Source organism: Apodemus sylvaticus, chromosome 11, assembly GCF_947179515.1.
Source record: "Apodemus sylvaticus chromosome 11, mApoSyl1.1, whole genome shotgun sequence".
In the NCBI taxonomy this organism is placed as follows: Eukaryota; Metazoa; Chordata; class Mammalia; order Rodentia; family Muridae; genus Apodemus; species Apodemus sylvaticus.
Genome location: NC_067482.1, coordinates 44,238,397 through 44,261,410, shown reverse-complemented (window position 1 = coordinate 44,261,410; position 23,014 = coordinate 44,238,397). Strand labels below are relative to the sequence as shown.

At 43.9% G+C, this 23,014-nt stretch overlaps 1 protein-coding gene across 3 annotated transcripts in view; it reads right to left on the bottom strand.

The window, feature by feature from the left end:
• Positions 1-23,014, bottom strand: part of Rbm47 (RNA binding motif protein 47) — a 133,512-nt gene that overhangs the window by 20,237 nt on the left and 90,261 nt on the right. For all 3 annotated transcript variants that reach the window (XM_052199534.1, XM_052199533.1, XM_052199532.1), the window contains exon 4: positions 9,158-9,284. The gene's annotated coding sequence lies outside the window, so the exon portion shown is untranslated. The remainder of the gene's footprint in view (positions 1-9,157; positions 9,285-23,014) is intronic.

Genomic DNA, 23,014 nt, shown 5'->3' with positions numbered 1-23,014 from the left:
TCTGGTTTTTAAGACGTGGGTCATTTTAAAATCCCACTAGTGACTTATGCAGTGGCATAATAAGCCCCGTCTCACCACAGTCACATTGTTTGAGGCATACTATAGACAGACATTCACTGACAATGTGGTCTTGGAACACAGTCAGTTCCCTGGTACCGAAGAGAACTTCTGATTTCCAACGGTAATGCTACGATCCCTTAATGAGGAAACAGTATCCGCACATTCATTCTCTCACTCACTGGCTACTCCTGTGTACTAGGGTGTGCTAAGTGCTTCAACATGCGACCACTGCTCAGTCTTTGCGTTCATAGTCTAGCAAGAAAGAGGAAAGGGCAGAGGGAACACCATAAGCAAAGGGACAGAAGAGGCTCAGAACGTGGAGCTGGATGGCGCATAGGGTGAAACACACCCCTTAGTCTGTGTGGAGGCAATGGGAAACGGAAGGCAGAAAAAAAGACGTTGCTAGGAGGCCTCAGATGAATCTTCGAGTGGAAAAGGCATGGTTCTCTTGCAATGGTTCTGCTCAGGATTTGCATCAACGCATTTAGGAAGTACTCTAAGAGCCCAGGACTAGTGAGCAGCATTTATAAGAAGACAGGAGATCTGCAACCTCAGAATGAATGGTGCAATTTACACCCGAGGGTCTCTTGTCTTGCCAGCTATGGTCAGTGTCAGACTAAATCTATGGCTTGATGTCATTGTCCCCTTTCAGACAAGCTGCAACTACCTTCATTTTCCCTCGGTCTTTCTCCAACTCTTAAATGTCAACCCCAAGAGGACTGTGACTGTGCCTCTGACCCTCAAAGTTTACTAAAACACAACGCATAGTTGTTAAAGGAATGGGTTGTAATTCCCATCTTAACAAGGTAACCAGTAGCAATTAATACATGTTTTTGCACAAAGCACCATGCTAGGGATAGTGCAGTAGGTTAAGGTGGTAGGTAGGCACAAAGGCACAAGAGTACTCAGGACGAGGAGGTCATATATACCCACCGAGTAAACATGTATTGTGTTGGGAGCTAAGGCTGGCTCAATAATGTAGACAACCAACGGTAGGCCAAAGTCAAACCCAAGGAATGATCCAGCTATAACATGCAGAAAGACCTAGAACTTTCCATACCCCTGGCTGATTCTGGAGGCAGATGCTTTCCTTTTCCTGTTATCCTCAGAACTATGTTGTCATAGATTGTATTACTATAAATGTCTTTGTAAGGACTTTATAGAATTCATTAAACCCATGAAAAGCAACTCCCATTTATGGCCAAACCATTGAGCCCTGTGAGAAACCTTTTGGGGCCCGTGTTTCCTCCCACATACTAGCATTTCTGGAGAAGTGGCTGTACGGTGTGGTTAGTTCCTGTGCAGAGGACAGGGCGGCAATACAAGAGAAGATGGCTTACAGGTCATCCTCCTTACAAGAAAGGAGACGACTGGAAATAATTTCTTGACGAATTATCTTAACAGCAGACTGACCAAGTGCTCTGTACAGTGAGCTTATAGCTCTTGAATTCATAGTTCCAAACATCTCATAGAAATTAAATTCTTATCACATTTCTGTGAGTAGTAGTTTAAAAAGTGTGCCCTTGAGAAGTCAGCCAACCTTTGCCTTTCTGAATATTTTTACAGTTTTACTGCAATACAACCATGAACACTGGTGTTAGTACTGTTTGTCTATGGCTGCTTTTATGCAAAGGTAGGGTTAAATTACTATAGCAGAGACTGTAAGATTGACAAAGCCAAAATGACAGCCTGGTCCAGTAGAAAGAATCTGTTATAATCATCACCTGTCAATAAAAAGCAGATGGCCAATGAGCTGAGGCAGGAAATAGGAGGTGGGACACTGGCAGGAAGAGAGAGAATTCTGGGAAATAGCGAGAGAATAAAAGGCGATGCAGGGAGGGACAGTGAGAAATTCGAGAGAGATTGGACAAGATGCTGAGAGAGATACTGAGGAAGACACAGAGGAAGAAGCGGGCCTGGACTGGAGGAGAGGCAGTTAACCATGCAGGACACACAGAACAGCTTAAATAAGCTCCAAGCTAGTCAGGGAATGGAGCCAAAGCTCATGGCCTAGGCATTTAATAATAAACAATTAGTCTCAGAGTTGTCATTTTGGGAGCAGGGCCTGGGAAGAAAAAAATGAATTTAATTTTTTTAAACGAGGTCTGGCAAACTCTAGAAACCCTGATTCCCTGAATGTGAGACCTTCTTTCCCCCCAACAGGATCATCGAGTGGTGTCGTTCATGTATCCAGACCCTTGGCTCTCCTCATTACCGTCACTTACAAAGTGAGCAGTGCCTTCAGTGACCAATGTCTTGAAGATAATGAAGGAGACATCATGGGTTAAGTGCCTACGCCTGAACCAAGTCTGATAAGCATGAGCTATTAGTGCTCTCTTTTTGAAGGTTGTAAGATTGAGGCTGAGAGAGTCAGAAAGCCTGCCCCAGGACACAGACAGACAGACAGACCTGCGGTGTGGACCTGATGGCAAAACTCATGCTCTCTCTAACAGGATATTTTTTTCTTTGCTTCTTTCTCACATATGGTGTTAGTTCTGGCCAGTGCAAATGTAATAAAATCATGATCAGTGGGGGCTGGGCCTAGATCAACATAGATAGAAGACAATAAAACCACAGATCCATGATAAAGTATTTGGGAAACCAGTCCTCACTACGCAGCAATACCCTACTTTGCTTTCCACACCTCAGAGTTCTGCACAATGCACCGTAGCTACTCCTAGCCTTGTGTAAAGTAGCTCACGTATCCAAGCTGTATTCTAAAACCAACAACCCATGGAGTTAACTTTTTATTTTTTAAATGGCAGGATCTCAAGTAGCCCAGGTTAGCCTTGAACTCACTGTGTAACCAAGGGTGGTCTTGAACTACTGATCTGTGTTCCTCAACTTCTGGAGTGCCAGGACACAGATGTCACCAATCATCTGACTTAAATGGACGCCATTCTTGTGACCTAACTGTCAGCATGGGGATCCGGGATGCGCACCCTGTGTGTGGATGGGGGCTGCACACCCAGGCTGAGTTATGTGCCTTCCCTACCTTGCTCTGCCCCTGAGTAACAAAGACCCCCCAGACCGCCCCCCCATCCCAACTATAGTCTCGCTATAAAATGGTGACAATACTATTATTAATGAAATAAGTCATGAAGCATAAGTGTGATCACAAGCTTAGAGGACAGTCACGATGCACTGTGAGAAATTTGGAAAAAAAAATGTTTTTACATGGTGTTGGGGGTAGGACGGAGGCTCGTAAGTATGCCAAGCAAATACTCTACCACTGAGCTACACAGCTAAATAGGGGATTATAATTCAATAAAGGGGGTAATTTTTGGAGGTAATATAATTTTATACTTATAAAACCAGATAGTCCAAAAGTAATAGACTCACATGTCATTTTAAAAATTCTAAAACTTAAGCTAGGCAGCAGTGACCATACCTTTAATCCCAGCACTTGAGAGGCAGAGATGGGTGGATCCTTTTGAGTTCAAGGCCAGCCTGGTCTACAAAGGCAGGGCAGCCAGGGCTTATTACAGAGAAACTGTCTTGAAAAAAAAAAAAAAACCAGAAAACAAACAAACAAATCACTTGGAAAGTCTAAAACTGGGGGCTGGAGAGATGCCCCAGCAGTTAAGAGCACAGGCTACTCTTCCAGAGGACCCAGGTTTAATCACCAGCACCTACAAGGCAGTTCACAGCTACCTGCAACTCCTGTCTAGGGGATCTGACTCCCTCACATATGCAGACCCAACACCAATGTACCTAAAAATAAAAACAAATAAATATTAAAAAAAAAACTCTTTAAACTGCTGCACACAATGTATTTAAAGAAAGACTACACACAAAAGAAAAAAAAAGAATGCTTTTAAATTTTTTTGAATTAATCTTTTGAGACATGAAGGAAGAGAGGTTCCTCCAATGAAAGCTGGAGCAGTCCCTGTGATGCGGATAAGGTGCGTCCTGCCCTCCCAGTCTTCCAACTACATTACTAGGCTGCAAGAGCAGCTACACCGTGAAAACGTGGACCACTGCTGCTGGCGTCCCATGATCCATGAACACATGCTCACTGGGGCTTGTCCTAGTGTGACCTTGTGGGGGGATATGCGAAAGAGTAGTTTACAAGACTCTCACAGGTCTCTCTGTAAGGAACATGACCTTTTTTCAGAGCCTATCTTGAAACAAAGGCTCTGGACTGGATCGACACAGTCAAACATTAGCTTCAGTTTTAGGTGTGACCTGATTTTGTTTGGTTAACATTAGTCATCCCAGTTATAACTACGAAACAAGATCTGCTCCCATTGGAGCAGGGGTGACAGAGATCCTGTTCAAGGAGGATGCCCTTGCATTTCAACGACCTTAAGGCAAGTGTCCCAATGAAAAGAGAATTTCCACCAGGAACTCTCCTCGTAAAGGGGAATAAGCCAGGGATAATTTGTGTGTGCGTGTGTGTGTGTGTGTGTGTGTGTGTGTGTAAATCAAGCTTTTTGTTTATAAACAACAGCTAGAGGCCATTAGAGAGATCTAGAACTGGCCAAAATGCAAAGAGATGGTGGGGATTCTTTAACAAAACCAGGCACAGGCGCAGGGAAAAGCAAAAAGGGGAAGAAAATTGGTGAGAGGCAGAGGACCAGGAAGTCTGCTGCTAGATAGTGCCATCTTATCATGCCAGGGAGCTCTGCACCCATGATATGGCAGCAATATGGCCGCCTAAGCAAGACCTACACAATGAAAACAGCAACTGTCACTGCCAGTGTGGATGAGGGACATCCCACAAGGTCCCACCGGAGAAAAACTATAGATAATCGATGGCTGCCTCAAGAGGGAGAATTAGATTTTTTTCAGGCTCAAAATAGCACCAGTAGGTCATCCAGTTCCAAGTGGTCAGACCTAAACACAAGTACACAGCCTGGGCTCCGCAGGTCTCATACATATGTAATAAAATCAAGGAAAGAGGTCATACATTTGGAAGGAGGTGAGAGAGGACATAGGCTTTTGAGGAAAGGAGGGATGAGTGGAAATAACGTAAATATAAAAAAATTAAGTGTGTTTAAACTGAGTGTGAGGCATTTTTGAAGTTAAAAATATTTTCTTGGGTAATCCCAGCACTCTGGGAGGCAGAGGCAGGTGGATTTCTGAGTTCGAGGCCAGCCTGGTCTACAGAGTGAGTTCCAGGACAGCCAGGGCTACACAGAGAAACCCTGTCTCAACAAAACCAAATCCAAAAAGCCAAAAAAAAAAAAAAATTTTTTTTTCTTGGGGTGGAAAGATGGCTCAGTCGTTAAGATCACTGACTGCTCTTGTAGGGGACCCAAGTCCAAGTCCCAGAACCCATATGTCTGCTCACAGCTCTCTAACCCAAGTTCCAGAGGATTCGAGGCTCACTTCTGATCTCTGTGGACACTAGGCGTACATGGAGTGTGTATACATACATTCAGGTAAAACACACCCACATGTAAGCTAATAAAAACATTTTAAAAATTAAAAGCATTTTTGAAGGGGCTAGAGATGCCTCAAGGAATGAGAGCACTTACTGCTATGCAGAGGATCCAGGTTTGGTTCCCAACACCCACTCCAGGGTCCCAAGACCCAACACCCTTTATGGTCTCTGTGAGCACCAACACACTCGCAGGCAAAACACTCATATACATAAAGTAAATCTAAAAAGATCTACTTCCAAATGCTAATGCTGTATTATAGAGCACTATGACTACTGTCTCTGTAAAAAGAAAAAAAAAGAAAAAAAAAGGGAGAAAGAATGTTCTAGTAAAAGGCAGAGGGAATGTCCTGGCAGGGGGTTGGCATTCCAACCTTCCCTCAAACACTGCTGCTCCTGGGGAAGTCTGTCACATAGTGGGGGGTCCTTTTGAAAGGAGCTCACAGGTTAATCTGGTACTAACCACATGATCCAGGAGCTCACAAATGTCTCCCTGTACCAGCACACAGACCCCAAGGTCCTTGGCCTCCCACCAGCCACATGGCCTTCTTAACCATCCAGGAGAGACCTCGGGGGCAAAGCTGAAGGAACACACGCTGGGACAAGCAGTCCCTCCTGCAGCCCACCATTCGCCCTTGCCTTCCTTTTCTTGGTAATGTGCTTCCCTCTGGTCTTAGCCTCTCATTTGCTATCTCTGACTCCCAACTGCAATGGCCTTGGTTAATAAGTACCCACAGTAACAAGTGGGGCTCAAGCTCTGCGGCTATCTGATGGCTGCCTGCTTTTAGAGCTTGTTTAAATCATTTCCTCCAGTGTGCTTATACCTGGCTCATGACCAGGAAGGGGGGCAGAGCGCAGCTATGACAAACTGAAATGGTCATTTATCTACAAATGAGTTTTCAAGGTGAAATGAGCATGCTCTTTGAAACAAAGGACTTGCTTTGTTTACTTCTGAGGAAATGGAAGTTGCGAGGAAGAGGAGAAAAGGGAAGGGGGGGTGGGGCAACTTGCCTAGGCAGTCAGAGTTGCTTGGACTATGACTATGGACAACTGACTATATTAATAGTTCTAGAAAGCAAAACAATATTAAAGAATTTCATGAAATACACCCTTAGTATATCGGCGGAAGTAAACAGGAAATATGATACACCGTCAAGAAATGTGTGGTCCGAAAGGGGTATTAACTTAAACTCTGGCAGTGGGTGGTGGGGTTGATTCTCGTATGCTCTCTGCTTTCATCAGGCACATTTGGAGTTAATATTTCAGTTGAGTCCTAATACATAAATAAAAACAGCCCTGATGCAAGCTAATCATTTATTCTCAAGCTCATCTGGACAGAGTGGGTGGTGCCCTGAGTTAATCACATGTGAAGAGACTTTCAAGGGAAATGTACTGGCCTCAGAAATTATTTTTAGAAAGTATAGGCTATCGTATGCCATCCAAAATCAGAAAATACAATTCACTTAGTGAATTCCTTCTTTTTTTCCAAATCCCCATTTATGGTAAAGCGAGAGTGTGAATGGCCCACAATGGCCAACAGAACTTCTCCTTATATACCAACCCCAATGTCAAGCAGGAGAGGGCTGGCCCTGGTAAACTCTGTCCTGGAGATTAGGCTAATAGGTTTAGCACTAACTGATTTGGAATTTGGACACTGACTCCCCACGCCGAGTGTTCTAGTGTTGAAAGTCTAACAGAATCTTGTTCCGGCAGACAATCCTGTAACTATGGGTTGCATAAATGCAACCCTGCTGTTATCTCAGGCCCAGCAGAGAGCAGTCAGCTAACTGCAGACCTTTGATACTAGGAGGGGCAGTGTACACAGCCAGGAGTTTCTTCCTCCTTCTCAAAATTCTGCCAGGAAAGGTGCTGGAAAGATTTCACATTTTATATTGGAAGCATATGTAGGTTCTGTCCATAATAAAACAGGACTAGAGAAACTTCTAGAAACACAGTTTGCCCATAGTATTGTGGGTAGGCTAGTTTAGTTTCTCGGAGGTGGAACAATTGATTTTTCTGTGAACAGTCCAGTCATCTACCTAAAGGCCTCCACTCCCAACCCCATCAAGTGTATCCTCTCTTGTTCTGTCTGTTTCCAAATAAGTATCCCTAAAACACACATGCAGAGGTGTGCACAGGCGTGCTTAAAATTCTATCAGCTTCTGGTGTTCTTGTGTTGGGGATTTCATCAAGAAAAAAAAAAGCTCACTGGTCACTACTATATGCTAGTTACTACATGAGCTTTCTGTCTGCCCAAACTCTTCCTCTTGTCTACCCGTGGGACAAAACAGCTAAAGTCTACAAGAAAAACAATGCAGACCGATGTTGAGTGCACGTCAGCCAAGGCACCTTAGGAACTTATGCCTGGGATACGTCTTCACTTAAGATGAAGAACCAAAGCCCAGAATCCATAAAGAACCACAAACTCAGCTGTAAGGCAGACAAGCAACTTGATTAACATGGGTGGGGGACTTGGACACACATTTCTTCCAGATACAAGGGGCCCGTAAAAAGACCCTGAGCATTGTTAATCCTTAGGGGCGAAAAAAATCAAAGCCAGTTTGATATAGCGTTTTCCCCTCATTATAGTGCCGATCATGAGGACAAACTCCCATACCATAACCAGTTAGGTGAACAAACTAGACCTCTGTACAATGATGGTAGCAATGTAAAAAAATGGTGGAAAAGAATCTGTTGATACTTTGGGGGGAAAAAAAAGAAAGAAAACGTATAAATATGTCGATTTAACCATCTTCTGCTGTTAGATGTAAATCTAAAAAGCAGGACTCAGGAGTTCTTGGTCATATTATTCGCAGCAGCCAAAAACCAGGAAACAACCCTGATGTCTGCTGATGAGTAAGAATTAACAAAACCTGGTCCATGCCTTACAATGGAATATTATTCCGTCCTACAATGAAGGGAGCCTTCTATGAACCCTGAAGACATGCTCTGTGAAGCAAGCTGGTTATTAAAGAAAGGACAAAGTGCCATGACTTGAAAGGTCTGATGTGACAGCTACTTCTGCTTTAAATAACAAGCAAGAAGGGCAATTTGCAGAGGGTGTGAGGACAGCCTCCCAAATCAAATACCATCACACCAAATCTTCTGTCTGTCTTGTGTACAGAGACCCTTCCCTGTATACCACATATTGAAAATTGTCAAAATACTGATGACTGTAGGTTGTGGTGACGCCTACCCATGTTAGTATTGCTGGATGGAGGCAGGAAGATCAAAAGTTCAAAGGTATCTTGGACTACAAGAGATTCTGTCTTAAAAACATAACAATGGGGGGAGGGGTTGTGTGCGGGGGGGGGGGGGGGACAGCAAATGGAATGTAAAGTGAATAAATTTTAAGAAACCAACAAACACAAAAAACAAAACAAGAAAAAAAAAGAAAGCAAAGAAGGAAGGAAAGAAAGAAAGATTAGTGTCCTCTGAGAAGACAGAGGTAGACCGTAAGCAGGTCCAGTTACTCCAGTCTCTTTCTACAGGAAGAGACATGTCCTTTCAAGCCACAAAGATGTGGTCTGTACAGAGAAATATGAATCTGTAGTATGGGCTCAACGAAACTCATCATCCTGTGTAACATTCTGCTAATTCACCATGTAAACACACCAAGCGTGCATCACTCACAGATGTCCTGTTTGATAGGAAGGGGAGTTATGCTCTTACTTAAATAGGGGAGAAAAGGATTCTGGGAGGTGCACTTACCAAAGGGCACCAATTCGATTGGTCTTGGTTCTTTATATGGAAGGTAGAACAAGAGAATTCTCGAAGATTCAGGCAGCTTGCTTGGAATGTCTCCGTTCAGTTTTTGAATTGTCCTTTGAGGCAAACTCTAAAACAATGAAAAAAAATGTTAGAAATGTCAAAATGTTTGTTTTGCTTTATTTCAATGTAAGTTTCACATGGGACTAGGAATTGAGGATGTTTTCTTCCCAAAATGAACTATGATTACTCCGATTACTCAAGAAATCATTACTCTTATGTCCTCTAGAAACCAAGAAATGTAACTCATTATCTTATCCTTGAAGAAATGAGGAATTACGTCAGGAACATGAGCAATCGATTTCCTTTGGTGTGCTTCGACCTTTAGAGCAACCATGACTTAGAGATGCACGCACTGCTTAGGAAGAAAACAGTTGCAGCCCAGAGACTCACAAAAAGACCCACCTCCTTATACAGAGATAAAATATCCAGCTCGAGGTCTCCCACATGACTTGAAGAGTTATGTTACACATCACTAACAAATCATTAGTAGTGTCTGACCTCATCCAGAGCCTGTCACCAAGACCACAGGAACAAGGCTGCAATCAATCAGAGTTGGCTTGAGAGTGACTAACTCTGCCCTAAAATCACAGTCAAAATTTCTGGAAGAATTTTTTTTTTTTTTAAGGAGAGGGTTATGAAAAAATGAAAAGCATTAGTTCAGGTCTTAAGTTAATGTTAGAAATCCTAATAGTACAAACTATTCAAATGAAGGTAACGGAAAGTTCAAATTACAATGTTCAAGACACAGACATATTAGATAAAGCATTACAGTATATCCTGCCTTTACTCTGAATCTGGAGACATGCTCTCCCCAGACTTTACAACTATCAAGAGACCTGATCAAGCCACCTGAAGGTCCAAATGGATTGTGTGTCCAAATTTCTAAAATCCAGTATAGTGCCAGTATGTAACACTAGAGTAGGGGCTAGAAGATCAGACTTTCAACACCTTTATGAACTATTCTGGCCTGGGTGTTTTCTTTGAGACAGAGACATGCTATATATCTCAGAATAGCCTGAGTTTTGCAATTCTCCTGCCTCTGCCTCTTAAGTTTGAGGGATCCTGGGCATGTGTCGCCCTACCCGCACCTCTGGTCTCTGATTTTATGCGAATCTCACTTGTTTGAAGTCCCAGTTGCTTTGCCACTGTTGTTCATTTTTGGTTTGCTTCAAGTATTCTTCTACCAAAACTTTCGCCACCCAAAGAGATGAGACCAAGAAAACAAGAGCCAGTGGCTTCCTGGGGACACAGTAGGACCTTAGGGCTCTACAGAGCGTGCTTTGGAATCTTCTGGATCAACTGGTCCCTAAAGCCAGTTAAAACACAAAATTGTTTGACCACATGTCTGCTAGAATGGCTGGTGCTGTGAGGGATCCATGTCCTACCAGAATACAAGGAATTGCCTCAGTCGGGCCCTGGGTCAAGTCCTAATCATCATGTAATAAAAAACAATATAAAATAAAGGTATCCCAAATGCCTCAGAAAATCTTTAAAAAAAAAAAATCCTCAAGTGGGGGAAAGGCCATGTCTTGGAGAGCAGCAGCCAATAAACATGTGAGTTCTCCATGCCTACAGTCTATACCCAACCCGAAAAAGTAGCTGTGTGTGTCACCTGCTGGATAACAACCAATCCAATGCCACCGTGTGACAAAACATTAAAATGCAAATTATAAGCTGCGTCTTGAAATCAATTTCAGCATCACGACCATAGAATAAAGTGTAGACTCCTGTACCATGCTCCTGGGAGCCCTCAGTTTTCTTGAGGGGAGATCTCTTGAAGGAAATATTATGAACTTCATAGTATTTACACAGAACTTTGAGGTTTCCCACCGTGTATGTTGGTAAATGTTCCGCCTTAGCAATGTAATATTTCAGCAGTGGCCATGCAAACTCTATAATCTGAAAGCAAATTACTAATGTATAATGAAACACGGGTTTCAGTTTTATCCTATACTGTAGGGAAAGAAGGTTCACCCCGAGGGTTAGTCATAACCATGTAAGTAACTAAATTCCTTCAAGTATAACATATAAGCTAAATATACATTTCCAACAAATTCTGACTTCCCACAATAAATCCAAATAGAACTTATTTCATAGAAACCTCAATATTTGCTATTCTGATTGTCCATTCAAAAAAAAAATCTCAAAATAAAACCCATAAGCTTGGATCTATTTATCTCTTTTTTCTTTTCCTTTTCTTTTTTTTGGGGGGGTGGGGGAGAGGCATGAAGTGAATCTTAGAGCTGCTCTTGGCTCCCAGCAAAGGTTGTGAAAGCTGGCACGGTGGTGCCTTTAATCCCAGCACTCGGGAGGCAGAGGCAGGTGGATCTTTTGAGTTTGAAGGCCAGCCTGGTCTACAAAGTGAATCCTAGGACACACAAGGCTATTCAAAATAAAACAAAACAAAGCAAAAAACCCAAAAGTGGTGGGATTGGCTGATGCAAGATATCTAACCCTGATTTTAGCTCCCACTCGTTCTGTATCTTGTCAGAGTACATATAGTCTTTGTTGGTTTTAGTAGTAGTGCTTGGTTGGAATTTGTTTTTGAGACAGGTTATCACACTGTTTCCCAGGCTTGGAATTCATGGCAAGCTTCCTGCCTCAAACTCATGAATGGGAAGACTACAGAAGAAGTCACCGTGCCTGGTTGCCATACTTGGTTTCTTTTCTTGAAGATGATGATGATGATGATGATGATGATGATGATGTGTGTGTGTGTGTGTGTGTGTGTGTGTGTGATATGTGCATGTACGGCACTTGGTGGAATCCTCTCCTCCCTCCTCCATTTAGGTTCCATGAGTTGAAGCCTGGTAGGCAGGTTTGTATCATCAGGCAGCAAGAACAGTGACCAGCTGAGGTAGAGCACAGGCCTGCATCGCATATTTTAAAAAACAAAAGCTATACATTTACAATTGCTCTTCTCTTTTTAAAATAAGAGCTTCGATCTGGGCGGTGGTGGCACACGCCTGTAATCCCAGCACTCTGGGAGGCAGAGGCAGGCAGATTTCTGAGTTCGAGGCCAGCCTGGTCTATAGAGTGAGTTCCAGGACAGCCAGGGCTACACAGAGAAACCCTGTCTCAAAAAAAACCAACACCCACCCCCCCCCCCCCAAAAAAAAAGAAAAAAAAGAAAAAAAAGAAGTCTGCTACTTTATATATTAATTAAAATGAATTAGTAGTAATCACTTATGTCTTCCATTTTGTAGACAGGGGCTTATGTAGCCCAGGGTAGCCTCAAACTCACTTCAAAGCTTAAGATGGCCTCGAAAGACTGATACTCTTGCTTTAGTTCCCAGTACTGAGATGGCGGGTGTGTGCCACCAAGCCGGCAGGAATACTGTTTATTGAAAACAGATGCTTTCCCAGGACAAATGGACTCAGAGCGACGAGGAAGCTGTGTGGGCTGGACGTCAGGTTCCCAGTTGCCTGTGCACAAGATGGTCTTGTGCACACTCTCAACCGTCAAGGCCTTGGCTTTTTTACTGTGTCCTGAGCTCGAGTATCACACTGTGAATTAAAAAGCCCACATGTGGTCTACAGAGCGAGTTCCAGGACAGCCAGGGCTGCACAGAGAAACCCTGTATCCCCCCCCCAAAAAAAACCCCAATAAAACAAAACAAAAAAACAAAAAGAGCGCATACGTGGAAACAAGCTGTAAGCTGCCAGCCTGTAGCTTCAGTAGCCTCCTGGACCACCTCCATCCCAGTCACTCCTGCCCACGACAATTAATCCAAAGTGGCCTTTAAAATCCCACGATCGGGTCCTATCAGCCTATTGCTGGACCTTGCTGCCATCAATATCCGCATAAGACCTGAAGAGTCTCGGTTCTCCGTCTGGCTTCATCTCCAGCACGGTTCCCTTTACAAGTCCCTCGTGGTGCATCAGCACCTCCCAGATGCCCTGCATGGCCAACCTGAGCTCAGCCATAAATCTCACTCCTTCGTGAAGTAGTGTGGAGTGACCCTGAGACACGTGCCCACAGTGTCATCTCGCATTCTCTGTGTCACTAGGTAGAGCCCCAGGAAATTGGTACATCGGAGGACAAATGTGGTAGAATTTTGGTTTAAGCTTACAGTGACTGTTGGTAACTCATTAATAACTGAGCTCATTCTCAGCCAAATTAAAACTTCACTAGGGCAGAAACTGGTCTGATTCACATCTAAACCCCAATCCAACACTCAGTCTTGGCCCAGAGTCAGTGCTTAGCTTTAATTAATGTGAGATGTCATTGTGACTTTTCTCAGTACCAAGTACTGAATTTTAATATTGTCACTGGTTGTTCAAATCCTATCTTTATCCAAAAAGCACCGAATTTGAAAAGAATAAAGAAATGGAATGAATAAACCCAAGGTAAGAGTTTCATAGCTGACATTTTTGCAAAAGTTCTCAGTTTTGCAAAAGACCAAGTCCTGACCTATGACAGAAATGAGAACTTCATTTTGAAATTAGTAAATATAAATATGTAATGTATATCCCCAACGGTAGGACTCAGCTTATCCGTAAGACATCATAAATGAACTTATTTTAAATCTCAAGTGTTGCCGGGAGGTGGTGGTGCACACACTTATGGGGCAGAGGCAGGTGGATTTCTGAGTTCAAGGCCAGCCTGGTCTATGGAGTGAGTTCCAGGATAGCCAGGGCTACAACATAGAAACCCTGTCTTGAAAAGCAAAACAAAACAAAACAAAACAAAAATTAAATCTCAAGTGTTTCTCACTACTTGGTAGCAAGGGAAGTTATATAATTTGGAGTTATTTCCTTTTACAGCATTTCCCATGTGACAGCAATCAGCTACGGAAAGACATCACTTCTTTGGAGTGGTCGGCCTGAAATGGACATTTTAGAGCACGCGTCTGCCTGATACTCAAAAGAATGACTCCTGAAATCCTGACATTATCTGATCCAACTCTGCGCGTGTGTCTGCCCCTCCTGAAATGAAGAGACCAAGGGGAAACCACTTGGGGTGGGATGAGGAATGGGCGAGGCGAGGTCACCAGCTTGGAACCAGTGACAGCAGCGGCAGCCCAGTCCTCGCTTGCATCTCCGCAGTATGTCAGGCACTCCTTGAGTGACGTCACCCACTTAATTACTGCCTCAATCCAGGAAGCAAGAGCTGTGTAATTCTACCCATGTGAGAGATGGGGGGACAGCACAGAGAGGCCGACCAGAGACTGGGGTCTATTAATTGAACATGGCGAGGGATTCGAACCCAGAGGGGCTGAGAATCTCAGCTCTAATTACTATGCTCTGTAAGAGAGTCCAATGGTTCAGTTTGGGAGAGTTGACAATTCCAATTGTGCTATTTAAAAAAAAGAAGAAGAAAGAAAGAAGAAAGGAAGAAAGGAAGGAAGAAGAGAGAAAGAAAAACTACTAAAGATCCTCAGGGTCTATGTTTCAAGATCCAAAGGCCTACGTTTGGAAGGCAGTGGGACCTCACAGGAAATCTTAGGTCATTGCTTGAGAGTGACTTGACAGAGACGTGGAACACCCCACCCCCACCCCACCCCCCCCGCCCGATTTTTATACTTCTTGGTTATAACTTGGCTCCGTCATGCACCACGGTATGTGTTCTTGCCACGGGCCCAAAGCAATCGAGCCATTCAATCGTGCTCTGTAACCTCGAAAAGACCAAGGCCAAATAATCCATTCTTCTCTCTTTAAAGGCAGGGCATCACCCTGTAGCCCAAGCTGACCCCAAGCAACCTTCCTGCCTCAGCTTTCTGAGTGCTGGAATCACAAGGCCTGAGTCACCGCCTCTTAGCCCCTAAATTCTTAAACAGCCATCCCATTTCGGAAAGCCTTTGAGAGAGCAAAGATCCCTGAAATGATTAAGCGAAGTTTGTGGCTTTGGTTTCTACTTCTCAGCTAATGATCCCTAATCAGACAGCTCTTTCTTACTAAAGGACACAACTCTTTAAGAGCAAGAAAATGAATATAGGTTAAAATTTACACCGTAGAAATATGAACTAAACAGACTCCTGGGTCTGTACGTTCCTGGGTGGCAGCCTGCGATGGCCACTTCTCCCCACCTTCATCTTTGCCCGGTGACATCTGACCCTTTTTATAACATGCACCTTGTACCAGTGAAACCTAAGGCACCAGCTAGTTACTTATTAAACTTGGGTGCCAAAGGCTGACTTGTACAAATGACAGTATTAACCGCCCCGCCTGGCCTGTGTGCAGGACTGGATCGAGCAATCCTCAGAGCTGTGAATTTCTGTCATATCGGCAGAATTCAGCAATAAATTGCAGCAATTCGAGTTTGACCTCTGATCCGCAGGGTTCATCTGAACCTTTGAACCTCAGCTTGGAGTTGAGAAACATCGAGATGATGGTTAGTAATAATTCTCCGAAGCCAGGTAAATAGTTAACACCATGGCCGTGGCTCCGCCCGAAAGTCCGATCCGCAGAGACCAGTGAGAACGAGTGAGACACCGGTCTTTGGAAGGTGCCACTGAGGGCGGACTTCAGGAAGGAAAAATACCAGCATTTTGGGCACTTCTAGTAAAAGCAGGATATTTCAGGATGAAAACCTCTTTAAATAAGTACGTCAAACTAAGAAAGGGGGAATGGTGCCGGGAAGATGGCTTAATCAGTAAAGCCTCGCTGCACCGCCCTGACAACCTGTCCGGATCCCCACAGCCCAGGTAAAGGCAGGAGAGAGCCAACTCCACACAAGTCGTCCTCTGACCTATACAGTACACTGTGGCATGAACACACACACACACAGCACACATATACACACACCACATATGCACACATGCACCTTAAGTAACCAGTGCTAAGCACAGCAACATTCTCTTTACAAGTTAGATAAAAATAACAAACACTAAATGCTTTTTGCTATAATGTTTTTTATCCAACAGTACCATGTCTCAGCCCTTAAATAAATGCCCAGTCTAGTCTGTTACAGAACACAAACCCATGCTGAGCTGCTTCCGGAACAAAGTGGAAAGAAAACTAGTTACAGACATTACAGACATGTTTGTCTTTGATAGTAACAAGAGAATGCTCGGGTGAGTAGCTGTGAGAGCCGGCTGACACTACAGGCTGACAAGTGGACTGACGGGCATCTATTGCTCTGAGGCCATGCTGACTGATGGCACTGAAGCGTCTCCCACCATGATTGAGAAGGGCTTGATGACCAGAGAGATGCTTCCCTTGATGATCAGCTTCTACTTCCAGGGCTATGCAAATTGCTTCATTTTGGGGTAGACAGGTGAAAAAGACAGTCTGCTTTCTGGTTGTTGTGGTTAATATTAGAACAGAATGTGTAAAGTAGACCTAAAGTTTTACACTTAAAGAGCACGGAGCCCTACAGTTAAATCCATTTCGTAAAACTATTGTCAGTCAGTTTGAAAAAGAATGTTTCAAAGTAAAGTGCCCAAGAGGAAATACCAGGACTTCAGCTTCACATATCATACTGCTAATTCCTAATTTATTTTTAGTTATCACATTTTCTTCTCTAAAGACTGTCTATGCCACATCATCGACAAATCCTTGCTCAGACTGTGTCGCCTAAATGGCAAAAACGCTTCAGATATATTTGTAAGGACCTAGAATTTTTTCAAGCAAGCACAGTGGAAAGCTGTGAGACTAAGCAATGTCTTTAAGAAAATCCCACCCATAACTAAAGGACTGGAGGCAAGGTAAATAGAGACGTGTTCAAAACTCTCAAGAACTTATGGATGTACACAATGCATTTAATTAAAACAAAAACCAAACCAGATTGTTTGATAGACCGGCGCTTAATGCCTTAACCAAACACAACCACACAACCATCTTCTCCACACCTCAGTGAAAATAAGTAAGACTTCCTACCTTTCCAGGCCGGATCTGGATGCACAGGCTAATTGTGACCACAGCCCAGCTAGGCTTCAGAGACCTTTGCCCCTAACCCCAGGAACAGCGTGACTCTGCCCTACGTGGCTCCTGGCTCTGCATTGGCCAATGGCTTTTAGCCTTGGGAGTCATTTGCTAGGGACACCTGGAATGAGTTTGAAGGCGTGGCTCAGAAAGCAGGGCGGGGCCACAGCTGTCCTGGGGAAATGCTTAGTAGCCTTACAAAGATTAGTGAAAAAAACCTATTCTAACAGAGATGACTGGGGAAATCCCAAGAAGACACTGGCATTTCAAAGAAAGGAAATTTGACAGAAGTATTTTAATCGTGACTAAAAGGAAATCAATGATTTTCTTACCAATCATCTCAGAGAATGATGTGGGTGCCCACTGCTCTGGTACCGCCGTGTAAGATAAATACCGAAAATAAGATAAATACCGAAAATAATAATTCCTACTTCATGGGGAGTGTGGTGGGGGTTAGATAAACACATTTAAGTGAGCCCAAAGTTTTCTGGTAAATGCTAAAAAGTGACACTGTGAGACATTTTTTAGACACTGTGAGGTATTAGATACGGTGACAGTTCTGATCCCAGATTTTGGGAGACTGCACTTGGAGGTTCAACCGTTCAAGGCCAGCCTAATCTACCTAGGACAACTGCCTCAGACGTCTCAAAGAAAACCAAGATATTACCACGATTTCTTGGAAATGCTGAACTTTTAGCCCTGCCTGTATTGTATCTAGGCTAGATAACGTGAACTATTGGACACGTTCTCACCCAAGCACTACCAACAATCTTATTTATAAATATGATAAAAATAGGCAAAAATCCCACCTGAACATGTTTATTAATTTGAAGCTGAAATAGATTCACCTGTAGGATGCTGAGACAAGTAGTTGGCCGCAGAGAGAGAGAGAGAGAGAGAGAGAGAGAGAGAGAGAGAGCGCTTCAAGGTAATAAAGACAACACACAAACAATGGGAAGCTCCAAAACACTCGGGAGTAAACACACTCCACCTCACCTGAAGTGGAACCTCAGCCAAGATCGCTCTGCAAGCGGAGGAGGGGAAGAGAACGTGTGTGTGTGTGTGTGTGTGTGTGTGTGTGTTTAGGTCTTGGCACCTTGTGACACCCAGTGCTCTCTGAACGAATGTGAAAATGAGCTTTTCCACCTATAAAGAAATGAAAGCCTTCCCGTCCTCCCGAGGTAACATCGGGCACAGAGCAGCAGTGCTGTGTTTGCCCAGCATGTTCGAGGCCCTGGGTTGAACCCCAAGATAGGAATAAAAGGAAGCCAGGTGTGCTGATGCACCTCTGCAGTCCCAGTGCTGGGGTGGCACTGGTGGTCATGAGGTCAGCCTGAGGTAGGTACACCCCTTTAGGGTCATATCCCCAAATACCAACCAACAGACAACGCTGTGACCTCAAGATTTCCCTCTGTTCGCTTCACTGGATTATACGACTTGTAAAAGTAGACTGTCAAAAGACCAGAGGGGCTGGCTGGGCGGTGATGGCGCTCACCTTTAATCCCAGCATTTGGGAGGCAGAGGCAGGTGGATTTTTGAGTTCAAGGTCATCCTGGTCTACAAAGTAAGTTCTAGGACAGCCAGGGCTACACAGAGAAGCCCTGTCTCGAAAAAACAACAACAACAACAAAAAGACCAGAGGGGCAAGTGTGTTTCCAGGCTTCTATCCATATTTCATAAAAGAAAGTTTTATGGCTTCTAAATAAAAGGATCAGTACTGAGAAATTAGTGACTTAGTAAAGAGTAGAAATCCAAAAAAAATTGACATTATAAACTGTTAAATATTATATGAAACCAAACTCCTAGGCCAATTGAAGGAAAACCAAGAGAATCCATACTGACTAAGCCAGTATTTCAAAACAGATATTTTAAGCTGCGGACGGCAGCGGCGGCGGCGGCGCACGCCTTTAGTCCCAGTACTTGGAAGGCAGAGGCAGACAGATCTCTGAGTTCTAGGCCAGCCTGACCTATATATAATTTTTAAGAAGAAATTTAATTCCTTAACTAGAAATAGAACCCTCATGTGCCTCAGTGAGCATGGGGTCAGGGGACAGGTGATTGCTTCCTTTCTTTCAGCATATGGGTCCCAGGAATCAAACTCAGGGTAGCGGGTTTGGTGGCAGGAGCCTCTACCTGCTGAGTCCTCTTCTCTGGCCCAGAAGGTAAGCATACATGCTGTCCCTGGAGAAGACCAGAACTAAGTTCTCTGCATCTACACGGAGGCTCACCCTCTATAACTTCGAGCTCCAGAAGACCTGACGCCCCCTTCTGGCTTCTGCGGGTACTGCAAGCACATGCTGCAAAAGACAGATGCTGGCAAAACACCCATACATGTAAATGAAACTAAATATACTTAAAAAAAAAATTAGTACAAGAAAAAAAATTCCTGTGTTTTACAGCATGCTTTGAACATTAGTGTTTCAGGTCTGGGGGCTTTCTGTAAGAATTTGTGTATGTATGTGAGTAAATATACATGTTCTTATGCTAAACACTACCCTAACGTGCAAAATCTTGTCAAAAGTTATTTGAGGGTGGTGAGTTTGCAGGTAGGGCAGGGCCTACGTGTAATGGGTATAGAAGGGCTTAGTCGGGATGTGCAGATCCCTGACTTTAACAAAAAGAAGAGTTGGGAGCTAAGAGCCACTAGCTTTTCACAGAAGACTTAAAAGCAATAATTACGATGACAATTACAGCCTGCCTTCAATGTGAAAATAAGTGAAATCTTCACGCTGTGGCTTCGAACAAAGTTGGCTTTAATAAGCTCAAGCAATATTAAAAAGAAAAAAAAAAACGAAAAAATCCCCAGGAGTTCCCCCCCCTCGCTCACATAGACATCATCCCCACCCCAAGCCCCAGCACTCCTCCCCTGTGAGCATACAAACGTGCTGCAAGCCACTCCAGATCCAAGCAGCAAGCAGTTAAACCCTGTCTGAAGAACTGGTCCCCAGGCCGCACAAAGCTCCTTTGTTTTAGAGTCCCAGGCGGCAGCTCTAAAGAGAAGCAGAAGGTATGAGGGAGGGCAAAGTATGGAAGGCCCAAGGTAGATGTGGCTGTGTAAAGGAAAGAAACAAACCCGAGACTGGTCTGGGGAAGGAAGGCGTAGACATATATGGAGTCACATCGTCTACAATGACGTTTACCGGAAGTTCACTTCCTTCCAGTGTTTTAAGTCTTATTACAGTGATCAGAGACATCTTTGTTGAGGCTGTTCTCTGTCGATGCTTGTGTGGGTCCCTGGGGTTGAGCTTGGGTCGGTGGGCTTGGGTGGCAAGCAGTTTACTCTTTGCTGTCTTTCTGAGACTGGGTCTAATATATCCAATGCTGGCTTCAGACTCGCTGTGTACCCTTGGATGACCTCCTGACCCTCCCCTCTCATCTTCCAAGTGCTGGGACATAGGTGTGAACCATCGTGTCCAGGTGCCAGTGTGAACCATCGTGTCCAGTTGCCAGTGTGAACCATCGTGTCCAGGTGCCAGTGTGAACCATCATATCCAGTTGCCAGTGTGAACCATCGTGATCACGGGGCCTTTTTCATGCCGGACAAGCACTTGACCAACTGAGCTGTATTGCCAGCCTTTCGTAGACTATTTTAAATGCAGGGGAAATCTGATCAGGGCAATTCAAACCTTACTAAGGTAGTATTAAACCGATGTAAAGACCATGCCAATATGTATTTGCTTTTACATATAACAGTCATATACTGTTTCCAGAAATACATTTGATAATCATTTGTGGAGGGGTGGGCATAAATGTGTGGAGGAAAGCTTGCAGAAGTTGGTTCTCTCCTCCACCCTGAGGTTTCCAGGAACCCGAGTCATGTCAGAAGCTTGAGGACAAGCGCTTTTATTCTCGAAGCCACCTCAGCATCTCATTTGGTGCTCTTCTGAATTCCAAAAGCTTTGCTAGAATTACTGTTTGCATCAGTGCACGACTAACATATAAGGAAAGAAATTGTTCATATGCATGCATGCACGCACGCACACACAGCATTGATGTATTAGCCTGTACCAAACATTGGCACATAGCTTGCGTTAATAGTGTTAGCAACAGTTGGCCATGAACCTAATTATAGCCTAATTCACTGGAAAGGAGATGGGATATACAGAGGTTCCCACAGACCTGAATGAACAAAGGCTCCATAGTATTATTCCCCTGGTTAGATTGTCAAATAGCCTATTACAGCACTCAGCATAGACTATAGTATATATTGGGGTAAAGTATAAATAAAGTCTGAGCTAGTTCATCCTCAAATTTAAAAATGGAGCCGGAAGTTAGTCCAGTGGCTAGTGCTTGCCCAGTATGATTAAAGCTCTGGTTTAGATCTTCAGCACACCAAACACAGGGAGCTTTGATCTCAAAGGCGACCCTCTAACCCAGGATATCACACTGGGTGGATTTATGTAAAAACTAAAACCCCAGTCAGGCAGACTAGCTGTTCTAGTTTGCTTTTTGCTTCTGTGATAAACACCAAAATTAACTCGGGGAGGAAAGGGCTTACTTGGTTTACACATCCACATCTCAGTCCGTGATTGAGGGGTGTCAGGGCAAGAACTCAAGTAGAATCTGGAAGCAGAAACTGAAGCAGAGACCATGGGAGGGACGCTGCTTACTGGCACGCTTTCCGTGGCTGGCTTGCTCAGCCTGCTTTCTTATCCAATTCAGGACCACCAGCCCAGAAGTGACACCACCACAGTGGGCTGGGCCTTCCAATTATTGTGGTGGCTTGAATGAGAAAGGCCCCCATAGGCCATTTCATATATGAATGCTCAGTCCCCAGTTAGTGGAACTGTTTAGGAAGGATTAGGTAGGTGTGGCCTTGGCAGGTAGTGGTCACTTCAGGGTGGATTTTGAGGTTTCGAAAGTCCACACCATTCCCAGTTAGCTTCCTCCTCTGCCCATGCACTTGTGGATCAGGTGTGAACTCCCAGCTCCTTCTCTAGCACCAAGCCTGCTGGCCAGCCTGCTGCCACACTCCCTGCCGCAATTGATCATGAACTGATAACCCTCCGAAACTGTAAGCCCTCAATTCAATGTTTTCTTTTATAACTTGCCTTAGTCACAAAGTCTCTTCACAGCATAAAAGCATAGCTTAAAACAGTCAATCAAGAAAAAAGCCTTCTGGGCTGGAGAGATGACTCAGTGTGGTTAAGAACACTGACTGCTCTTCTGAAGGTCCTGAGTTCAAATCCCAGCAGCCACATGGTGGCTCACAACCATCTGTAAGAAGATCTGACTCCCTTTTCTGGAGTGTCTGAAGACAGATATAGTATCCTTACAAACAAACAAACAATAATTTTTTTTTCTGTTTGTTTTGTTTTTTCGAGACAGGGTTTCTCGGTGTAGCTCTGGCTGTCCTTGAACTCACTCTATAGACCAGGCTGGCCTCGAACTCAGAAATTCACCTGCCTCTGCCTCTCAAGTGCTGGGATTAAAGGTTTGCGCCACCACCACCTGGCTAAATAAAAAAAGAAAAAAGCCTTCTACAGACATGCTCTCGGACCAATCTGATGGTGGCAATTCCTACATTGAGGTTCCCTCTTTCCGGGTAACACTACTTTGTGTCAAATTGACAAAATTTAATGAGCACAGAGGCACATGCCTTGTATCTAAGTGCTTGGAAGGTGAAGACAGGAGGATCAGGAGTTCAAAGCCAGTCTGGGATACAAAGGGAGTCACAGCCAGCCTGGTCTACACAAGACTTTATCTCAAAATAGACCAAAACAAAACCGGCCATTCAACTGAAAAGTCTCCAAACTTAAGACTGATTTTAAAAGGGGAAAAATAAAGATTTTTCTTTAAGGGGGTAAAAAATGACAACTACCATTTACAGAGTTCATTTATTGTAACTGGCAGGAACAGTTCAAGATAAGGAGGCTATAATAGTGTTAATCAAAACATCAGAATCTCGCCCTTCTGAACCTTATAATCTCT